An 11,133-nucleotide genomic window follows, 5' to 3' on the forward strand; every position below is an offset into this window, starting at 1 on the left:
AGAGCAGTGGCACCACGGCTGGCTCTGATGTTCAGAAGGGAGGGTCAAAGCGCAGAAGAGCAATAATAATAGGGGACTCTATAGTCAGGGGCACAGATAGGCGCTTCTGTGGACGTGAAAGAGACTCCAGGATGGTATGTTGCCTCCCTGGTGCCAGGGTCCAGGATGTCTCCGAACGGGTAGAGGGCATCCTGAAGGGGGAGGGCAAACAGGCAGAGGTCGTTGTACATATTGGTACTAACGACATAGGCAGGAAGGGGCATGAGGTCCTGCAGCAGGAGTTCAGGGAGCTAGGCAGAAAGTTAAAAGACAGGACCTCTAGGGTTGTAATCTCGGGATTACTCCCTGTGCCACGTGCCAGTGAGGCTAGAAATAGGAAGATAGAGCAGCTAAACACGTGGCTAAACAGCTGGTGTAGGAGGGAGGGTTTCCGTTATCTGGACCACTGGGAGCTCTTCTGGGGCAGGTGTGACCTATATAAGAAGGACGGGTTGCATCTAAACCGGAGAGGCATAAATATCCTGGCCGTGAGGTTTGCTAGTGTCACACGGGAGGGTTTAAACTAGTATGGCAGGGGGGTGGGCACGGGAGCAATAGGTCAGAAGGTGAGAGCATTGAGGGAGAACGAGGGAATAGGGACAGTGTGGCTCTGAGGCAGAGCAGACAGGGAGAAGTTGCTGAACACAGCGGGTCTGGTGGCCTGAAGTGCATATGTTTTAATGCAAGAAGTATTACGGGTAAGGCAGATGAACTTAGAGCTTGGATTAGTACTTGGAACTATGATGTTGTTGCCATTACAGAGACCTGGTTGAGGGAAGGGCAGGATTGGCAGCTAAACGTTCCAGGATTTAGATGTTTCAGGCGGGATAGAGGGGGATGTAAAAGAGGAGGCGGAGTTGCGCTACTGGTTCGGGAGAATATCACAGCTGTACTGTGGGAGGACACCTCAGAGGGCAGTGAGGCTATATGGGTAGAGATCAGGAATAAGAAGGGTGCAGTCACAATGTTGGGGGTTTACTACAGGCCTCCCAACAGCCAGCGGGAGATAGAGGAGCAGATAGGTAGACAGATTTTGGAAAAGAGTAAAAACAACAGGGTTGTGGTGATGGGAGACTTCAACTTCCCCAATATTGACTGGGACTTAGTGCCAGGGGCTTAGACGGGGCGGAGTTTGTAAGGAGCATCCAGGTGGGCTTCTTAAAACAATATGTAGACAGCCCAACTAGGGAAGGGGCGGTACTGGACCTGGTATTGGGGAATGAGCCCGGCCAGGTGGTAGATGTTTCAGTAGGGGAGCATTTCGGTAACAGTGACTACAATTCAGTAAGTTTTAAAGTACTGGTGGACAAGGATAAGAGTGGTCCGAGGATGAATGTGCTAAATTGGGGGAAGGCTAATTATAACAATATTAGGCGGGAACTGAAGAACATAGATTGGGGGCGGATGTTTGAGGGCAAATCACCATCTGACATGTGGGAGGCTTTCAAGTGTCAGTTGAAAGGAATTCAGGACCGGCATGTTCCTGTGAGGAAGAAAGATAAATAGGGCAATTTTCGGGAACCTTGGATAACGAGAGATATTGTAGGCCTCGTCAAAAAGAAAAAGGAGGCATTTGTCAGGGCTAAAACGCTGGGAACAGACGAAGCCTGCGTGGAATATAAGGAAAGTAGGAAGGAACTTAAGCAAGGAGTCAGGAGGGCTAGAAGGGGTCACGAAAAGTCATTGGCAAATAGGGTTAAGGAAAATCCCAAGGCTTTTTACACGTACATAAAAAGCAAGAGGGTAGCCAGGGAAAGGGTTGGCCCACTGAAGGATAGGCAAGGGAATCTATGTGTGGAGCCAGAGGAAATGGGTGAGGTACTAAATTAATACTTTGCATCAGTATTCACCAAAGAGAAGAAATTGGTAGATGTTGAGTCCGGAGAAGGGTGTGTAGATAGCCTGGGTCACATTGAGATCCAAAAAGACGAGGTGTTGGGTGTCTTAAAAAATATTAAGGTAGATAAGTCCCCAGGGCCTGATGGGATCTACCCCAGAATACTGAAGGAGGCTGGAGAGGAAATTGCTGAGGCCTTGACAGAAATCTTTGGATCCTCACTATCTTCAGGGGATGTCCCGGAGGACTGGAGAATAGCCAATGTTGTTCCTCTGTTTAAGAAGGGTAGCAAGGATAATCCAGGGAACTACAGGCTGGTGAGCCTTACTTCAGTGGTAGGGAAATTACTGGAGAGAATTCTTCGAGACAGGATCTACTCCCATTTGGAAGCAAATGGACGTATCAGTGAGAGGCAGCACGGTTTTGTGAAGGGGAGGTCGTGTCTCACTAACTTGATAGAGTTTTTCGAGGAGGTCACTAAGATGATTGATGCAGGTAGGGCAGTGGATGTTGTCTATATGGACTTCAGTAAGGCCTTTGACAAGGTCCCTCATGGTAGACTAGTACAAAAGATGAAGTCACACGGGATCAGGGGTGAGCTGGCAAGGTGGATACAGAACTGGCTAAGTCATAGAAGGCAGAGAGTAGCAATGGAAGGATGCTTTTCTAATTGGAGGGCTGTGACCAGTGGTGTTCCATAGGGATCAGTGCTGGGATCTTTGCTCTTTGTAGTATATATAAATGATTTGGAGGAAAATGTAACTGGTCTGATTAGTAAGTTTGCAGACGACACAAAGGTTGGTGGAATTGCGGATAGCAATGAGGACTGTCAGAGGATACAGCAGGATTTAGATTGTTTGGAGACTTGGGCGGAGAGATGGCAGATGGAGTTTAATCCGGACAAATGTGAGGTAATGCATTTTGGAAGGTCTAATGCAGGTAGGGAATATACAGTGAATGGTAGAACCCTCAAGAGTATTGAAAGTCAAAGAGATCTAGGAGTACAGGTCCACAGGTCATTGACAGGGGCAACACAGGTGGAGAGGGTAGTCAAGAAGACATACGGCATGCTTGCCTTCATTGGCCGGGGCATTGAGTATAAGAATTGGCAAGTCATGTTGCAGCTGTATAGAACCTTAGTTAGGCCACACTTGGAGTATAGTGTTCAATTCTGGTCGCCACACTACCAGAAGGATGTGGAGGCTTTAGAGAGGGTGCAGAAGAGATTTACCAGAATGTTGCCTGGTATGGAGGGCATTAGCTATGAGGAGCGGTTGAATAAACTTGGTTTGTTCTCACTGGAACGAAGGAGGTTGAGGGGAGACCTGATAGAGGTCTACAAAATTATGAGGGGCATAGACAGAGTGGATAGTCAGAGGCTTTTCCCCAGTGTAGAGGGGTCAATTACTAGGGGGCATAGGTTTAAGGTGAGAGGGGCAAGGTTTAGCGTAGATGTACGAGGCAAGTTTTTTACGCAGACGGTAGTGGGTGCCTGGAACTCGCTATCGGAGGAGGTGGTGGAAGCAGGGGCGATAGTGACATTTAAGGGGCATCTTGGCAAATACATGAATAGGATGTGAATGGAGGGATACGGACCCAGGAAGGGTAGAAGATTGTAGTTTAGTCTAGCAGCATGGTTGGCGGGGCTTGGAGGGCCGAAGGGCCTGCTCCTGTGCTGTACATTTCTTTGTTCTTTGTTCTTTGTTTTGTGCCGGGGAGGAGGATGGGGTCCGTGCCGGGGAGGGGGATGGGGTCCGTGCCAGGGAGGAGGATGGGGTCCATGCCGGGGAGGGGGATGGGGGGGGACGGGGTCCATGCCGGGGAGGAGGACGGGGTCCATGACGGGGAGGAAGATGGGGTCCGTGCCGGGGAGGAGGATGGGGTCTGTGCCGGGGAGGGGGATGGGGTCCATGTCGGGGAGGGGGATGGGGTCCGTGCCGGGGAGTAGGATGGGGTCTGTGCCCGGGAGGGGGATAGGGGGGACGAGGTCTGTGCCGGGGAGGAGGCTGGGGTCCATGCTGGGGAGGAGGATGGGGTCTGTGCCGGGGAGGGGGATGGGGTCCGTGCCGGCGAGGTGGATGGGGTCCGTGCCGGGGAGGGGGATGGGGTCCGTGCCGGGGAGGAGGATGGGGTCCGTGCCGGGGAGGGGGATGGGGGGACGGGGTCCGTGCCGGGGAGGAGGACGGGGTCCGTGATGGGGAGGGGGATGGGGGGGCGGGGTCCGTGCCGGGGAGGAGGCTGGGGTCCATGCCGGGGAGGAGGATGGGGTCCATGCCGGGGAGGGGGATGGGGTCCGTGCCGGGAAGGAGGATGGGGTCCGTGCCGGGGAGGTGGATGGGGTCCGTGCCCGGAAGGCGGATGGGAGGACGGGGTCCGTGCCGGGGAGGGACGTGGGGGGGGGGGGGGGGCAAGTGTGTTGGTCCACCTGGCCATGTGCCAGCCTCCAACAGTCGGACCCATGCGGTCCATGCCACCTGGCTGGGAGGATGAGGGCGTATGGGCAATGATGACATGCCGGCGTTCCCCCCCCCCACCAGGCCGTCACGTTTTCCGATCATCCAGCGATGTTGGCCGCCGCGGCGGCAGCCGCTAATGTCCATGTTGCCCTGGATGAGGAGGAGGAGGAGCGTGCCAGAGAGGCGGGGCAGGCGGCAGCCGACCAGGCTGGAGGGACACCTGACCGACAGGATGAGGAGGGGGAGGAGGACGTCGTGGCCCCACGGCAACGCAGGCACCTGAGGGCGCCCCATGTGTACCGGCCCCGGTAGCCATACCAGGACCTCACGGACCGAGAATGCAGGAGGAGACTCCGGATGAGCCGGGAAACTGTGGCACTCATCTGCCACATGCTGGCGCACCTGTCACCGCGTGGCACTGGCGGGGGACACCCTCTCCCCGTGTTCATCAAGGTTACAGTGGCCCTGAACTTTTATGCAATGGGGTCATTCCAGGCACCGAGTGGGGACCTGTCCGGCATATCGCAGACATCGGTGCACCGGTGCATCCGGGCAGTGACAGATGCCCTATATGCCATGGCGCACCGCTACATCCGCTTCCCTGTGGACCGGGCCAGCCAAGATGCCCGGGCCGTGGGCTTCTCTGCCGTGGCCGGGTTCCCCATGGTCCAGGGCGTGATTGATGGGATGCACATCGCCGTGCGGCCACCTGCAGATAACAGGGCCGTGTTCACCAATAGGAAGGGGACCTATTCGATGAACATACAGGTGGTCTGTGACCACCACATGATGATCCTGCACGTCTGCGCCCATTACCCGGGCAGTGTACACGACTCATACGTGTTGTCGCGGTCATACATCACCGGCATGTACGAGGGACGCCATCCCCGGCTGAGGGGCTGGTTACTGGGCGACAGGGGCTACCCATTGCGATCGTGGCTGATGACGCCTATACAGAGGCCACGCAATGAGGAGGAGAACCGCTACAATAATGCCCATGTAGCGACAAGGGGAGTGATAGAGAGGTGCTTTGGCGTGCTGAAGATGCGTTTCAGGTGCCTGGACCTCTCTGGGACGCCCTCCAGTATCGGTCAGATAGGGTTGGCCGCATCACTGTGGTGTGATTCGCCCTGCACAATATAGCCCAGCAGAGGGGCGATGTGCCGCAGGCAGAGGAGGGCGGAGTGGAGGAGCAGCAGGAAGAGGCGCAGTCCTCCCCAGATGAGGGGAATGGGGGCAATGGTCAGGGCAGACGGGCTAGACACAGGCGGGTGGCTGTCCACCGTTACCGGCTGGGCCAGCGGGCACGGGACAGGCTGATAGCCGCCCGCTTCACTGACTAGATGGGCGTGGGAATCGGGTAGTATGGCCACAGACCGCACACCATGGCAACAGCCGACCACCCACACCCCCCACCCATCCACCATTCCTGGGTAGTGGTGTCCTGGGTAGGGGTGTCCTGGGTAGTGGTGTCCTGGGTAGTGGTGTCCTGGGTAGTGGTTTCATGGCTCGGCTGTGACAGGGGCCTGTGGCTGCCCCTCTCATCGCTGGGTGGCACACGCCTGCGTCGTCGCACCCGCACGAGACGGGGGCGTCGTCTCCCTGTTGCTCCAGGTCTCTCCATCTCCAGTGGTCTCCAAGGGGCATCCTGCGGGCGTCGCAAGCCAGAGGGTCCGGATCTCTCCATCTCCAGTGGTCTCCGAGGGGCATCCTGCGGGCGTCGCATGCCAGAGGGTCCGGGTCTCTCCATCTCCAGTGGTCTCCGAGGGGCATCCTGCGGGCGTCGCATGCCAGAGGGTCCGGGTCTCTCCATCCCCCGTGGTCTCCGAGGGGCATCCTGCGGGCGTTGCATGCCAGAGGGTCCGGGTCTCTCTGTCCCCCGTGGTCTCCGAGGCGCATCATGCGGGCGTCGCATGCCAGAGGGTCCGGGTCTCTCTGTCCCCCGTGGTCTCCGAGGCGCATCATGCGGGCGGTCTGCATCTGCGGGGATGGGTGCCTCGATATTTGCTCCTGCGATACACAATGAAGCATGCATGGTTAGACACGCATGCAATGATCAGGTGATATGGGGGAGGGGGGATATGGGGGAGGGGGGATATGGGGACGGGCTGTCGGTGGCTCACTTGCTGGTGGGCCCCCGGCCTCTGAATCAGCAATCTCCCGGTCCTCAGGTCCGCCAGCCAGTTCCAAGGCCCTTCCCTCATGTTCGGTCAGTAGCCTCTCATCAGCGGGGCCTCCTCCAGTCCTCACATGCTCCCTGGTGTTGTGTGCGCGTTTCTCCTGTGGGGAGGGGGGGGGGTCGTGGTGGCAGGGGTAAAAGGCACCAGTGTTAGACAGGTATATGAATGACGCCATCGGTTGCGCGTGTATTGCAGAGGTTAAGGTTAGGGCTGGATTCACTTGGGGAAATGGGGGAAGGCGGATATGGGGAGGGGGGATATGGGGGATATGGGGAGGGGGGCTATGAGGGAGGGGGGATATGGGGGCTATGGGGAGGGGGGATATGGGGGGGATATGGGGAGGGGGGATATGGGGGATATGGGGGAGGGGGGATATGGGGAGGGGGGATATGGGGGATATGGGGGAGGGGGATATGGGGGCGGGGGGATATGGGGGAGGGGGGATATGGGGGATATGGGGAGGGGGGATATGGGGGACGGGGGATTTGGGGGAGGGGGGATATGGGGGAAGGGGGATGTGGGGGATATGGGGGAGGGGGATATGGAGAGGGGGATATGGGGATATGGGGAGGGGGATATGGGGAGGGGGGCTATGGGGAGGGGGGATATGGGGGAGGGGGATATGGGGATGGGGATATAGGGGATATGGGGAGGGGGATATGGGGGAGGGGGCATAAGGGGGATATGGGGAGGGAGATATGGAGGAGGGGGGATATGGGGAGGGGGATATGGGGGATATGGGGGAGGGGGGATATGGGGATATGGGGGAGGGGGATATGTGGGAGGGGGGATATGGGGAGGGGGGATATGGGGATGGGGGATATGGGGATATGGGGAGGGGGGATATGGGGGATATGGGGAAGGGGGGATATGGGGGAGGGGGATATGGGGGATATGGATATCCGGCAGGGGGGGAGGCTCACCCTGGCTGCTCTGACGAGGTCGTTCACCTTCTTGTAGCACTGGGTGCCTGTCCGTGGTGTCAGGGCCACAGCGGTGACGGCCTCTGCCACCTCCCTCCACAGACGCCGGCTGTGGCGTGGAGCAACTCTGCGGCCATGCCCGGGATACAGGGCCTCCCTCCTCTGCTCCACTGCGTCCAGGAGCGCCTCAATGTCACGAGACTGGAACCTCAGGGCTGAGCGGCGGGCGGCCATCCGGTCGGGTGCTCTGGTCGGGTGGGGGGAGCAGCGCGTCCTTAATGAGCCATCACGCCATGCGGCGTGTATGATGCCGCACGGCATGAACCACATGAGCCAGCGCGGATAGCGTCACGTCGCTGCTAGCCCATTCCGGGCCGGAGACTTTGCGATGTTTTTGGCGGCGTGATGCAGGCGGACTTTGCACCGATAATGGAGAATTTCGCCCCAGGTGTGGATGGTGGCGGTGGGAAGCCGTCGTTTTGGGCAGGCCGCTCGGTCCATCCGGGCTGGAGAATAGTGGGTGTAGCGGAGAATCGTCACTTTGGGTGTCCCGGGCGATTCTCCGGCCTGCGCCGCGCATAACTCAACGGGGCCGTTCTTGCCGCTTGGGTGAATCGCGGGGGGGGGCGTCGGACTGGCGTCGTGGGGAAAAATGGTGCGCCAGGTGATTCACCCAACCGGCCCGGGAGTGGAGAATCGGGCCCTGTCTTTGCGAGTGGGTTCCACATTCCCACCATCGCCCGTGGGATCGAGTCCCATATTACCCCCAATCTCGGTGGGATCGAGTCTCATATCCTCCCCATTCCCCGTTGGAGCGAGTTCCACATTCTCCCCTCTCCCCGTGGGAGTGAGTCTCACATTCCCCTCATTCCCCTTGGGATCGAGTCCCACATCTCCCCACTCCCTGGGCTGGATTTTCCACAGCCCCACACCGAAATTGCGTTCAGCGTAAGGGCGGAGAATTCAATTTTACGCCAAAATTGGGCCCGGCGCAGGTCTGGCGATTCTCCGGGACCCTCGAATCGGTGGGATTGCAGAATAATCCGTGTGGCTGCGGGCCCATTGACAGAGGCCAGCTCAGCGATCCTCCGCTCCCTACCGGCCGAGTTCCCGATGACGTGGAACTAAACATCTATTGCTGGTCGGGATGTTGGCGTGGTGGGGTTTGGGTGAATCGGACACTTATAAGTGGCCGGGGGTTAGATCCGCGCAGTCAGATGCACGCGTGCACGGCCAATCGGGAGGGTCACATTTTTGCGTCTGGCTCCACGGTCTGAGTCCGCCATGGAGCTCGGCGTGGCTGCTGGAGCCCGCCGCCGTGCGCATGCACGGACACCAAACTGGATGTACGAGCGCCCGTATCCGCAGCTAAAGCTGCGTGAATTACTCTGGGTCCCTGCTAGTCCCCTGCAGGGCATTGAATTAGCTGTACTTGTTTCCAGGAATATCTAGAGTAAAACTCCAGCGTTTTCACGCCGGCGTTGGGACATAGTCCTATTTTGGGAGAATCCAGCCCCTTTTGTGAGCGAGTCCCACATGCCCCCCCCCAGTGCATGAATGAGTCCCACATTCTCCCCAAACCCTGTGGGAGTGAGTCCAACATTCTCCCTGTGTGGGCTGGCAAATTGTACAGTAAAGACCGTTGGCATATCATTAATGGGTATTTTCCAGGCCTTCCACAGTGCTCCACTTCTGCTAGGAAGAATTATAGATGGCATGATTTAAATTTCAAATTGGGAAACAGGCGCCGTGGTTGCTGAGGGTGTGGCAGGGGGTACAAACTGTGTCTGGCATTGCTATAGTGTGATGGCAGTTGTGCCACAGGCCTGGTGGCGTCTGCCAGGGCCGGGTAGGTAGCAGGAGTTGATGGAGGGCCGTGGGGCACGGACCACCAGTGCTGCATGCCATGCAGCTTGTTAAAAATATAATCTTTATTATCACAAGTAGGCTTACATTAACACTGCAATGAAGTTCCCATTAAAAGCCCCTAGTTGCCACATTCCGGAGCCTGTTTGGGTACACAGAGGGAGAATTCAGAATGCCCAAATTACCTAACAGCATGGGCTGGGTTCTCCGGTCGTCGATGCCAAAATCGCGTTTGGCAACGGGCCGGAGAATTCAAATTCCCGGACAGAATCAAGGGGTGGTGCCGCTTCTGTGATGCTCCGCCCACTCCAAAGTACGCCATGCCACGTATCCATGGCCTGAGGCCCACACCCCGATGCTCCGCCTCCAACTGGCCAAGTTCCCGACGGCGCGGGACACATGTGGTCTCATCCGTTGGGAACTCAGCGGAGTAGCTGCGGACTCAGTCCAGCGGCACTACAGTCGGGGGAAGGCCAATCCGTGGGCAGGAGTGAACATGTTCGGGGCTGGGACACTGTGGTGGGGTGGTCCGGGGCGTGTGAGCCGCCTGAAGGGGGGGACTATTTTGTGGGCCGGGTCAGTGAGTGGCATCCACCATAAAACACCGCTGCAGGCCACCTTCGTGTGCATGCAGGACCACGGACTCGGCAATTCTCCAGGCCGTATCGGCAGCTAGAGCTGGGTGCTCTAAGCTGCCTTCCTGCTAGCCCCCAGCAATACAGTGAATTGGTGGCCCTTTTGCGGCGGTTTTCCCATCATTCTCACGCCGGCGTGGGGACATAGTCTCCAAATCAGAGAATTCAGCCCCATGTCTATCAGTACTTATGGGAGGAAACCGGAGCACCTGGAGGCAACCCACACAGGCACAGGGAGAACGTGCTGACTCCGCACAGGCAGTGATTCAAGACAGAAATCGAACCCGGGCCCCTGGCACTGGGAAGCAACAGTACTAACCACTGTGCTACTGTGCTATCTTACGCCGCAGACTGCCCACTGGGAACTTAGCACTGTGGGTGTATGGGTGTCACCCCAGGCCACACCCCATGTACCTTCTGGCTCCAGCCGGCCCATCAATGGAATGGGCCCCAGTGCCATCAGCTTGGCTGGGATGAGGGTCGGTAGGCTTTCGAATTGCACAAGATCTATGTGGTGCCATTGCTAGCCCATTAACGGACTTGAATCGCTTCGGGACTGGCACTGCATTGTCCACATAAAACACTCACCATTCAGTCCTGGCGTCAGCACTTAGTCTCTCAAATGGAGAATCCTGCCACTGGTCTCTGCCCCGAGACAAAGGAAACATCTTCTCTTTGTCTACCTCATTGAAACAAGTTAATAATTTTATAGACCTTTATGACATCATATGCAGGATTCTGCTTTCTGAGGAGAAGATCCTCAGCCCAATTCACATTTATTATCAGTGAGAAAATCTCAATTTAGCTTAAGTGCATGGTGACCAATTACAAGTATAATGGATAACAGCCCACAAATCTGTAACCAAGTCTCACAGGATGAGTAAAGCACGGGGTTAGATACAGAGTAAAGCTCCCTCTATACTGTCCCCACCAAGCACTCCAAGGACAGGTACAGCACGGGGTTAGATACAGAGTAAAACTCCCTCTATACTGTCCCCATCAAACATTCCCAGAATATATACAGATACAAAGAAACGCTACCTCTACAATGTCCCGCTCAAACACAAAAGGACAGATGCAGCACGGGGTTAGATATAAAATGAATTTCCCTCTACACTGTCCCCATCAAACAGCCCCCAAATCTGTAACCAAGTCTCACAGGATGAGTACAGCACGGGGTTAGATACAGAGTAAAGC

The sequence above is a fragment of the Scyliorhinus torazame genome, chromosome 12, assembly GCF_047496885.1.
Source record: "Scyliorhinus torazame isolate Kashiwa2021f chromosome 12, sScyTor2.1, whole genome shotgun sequence".
NCBI classification, from domain to species: Eukaryota; Metazoa; Chordata; class Chondrichthyes; order Carcharhiniformes; family Scyliorhinidae; genus Scyliorhinus; species Scyliorhinus torazame.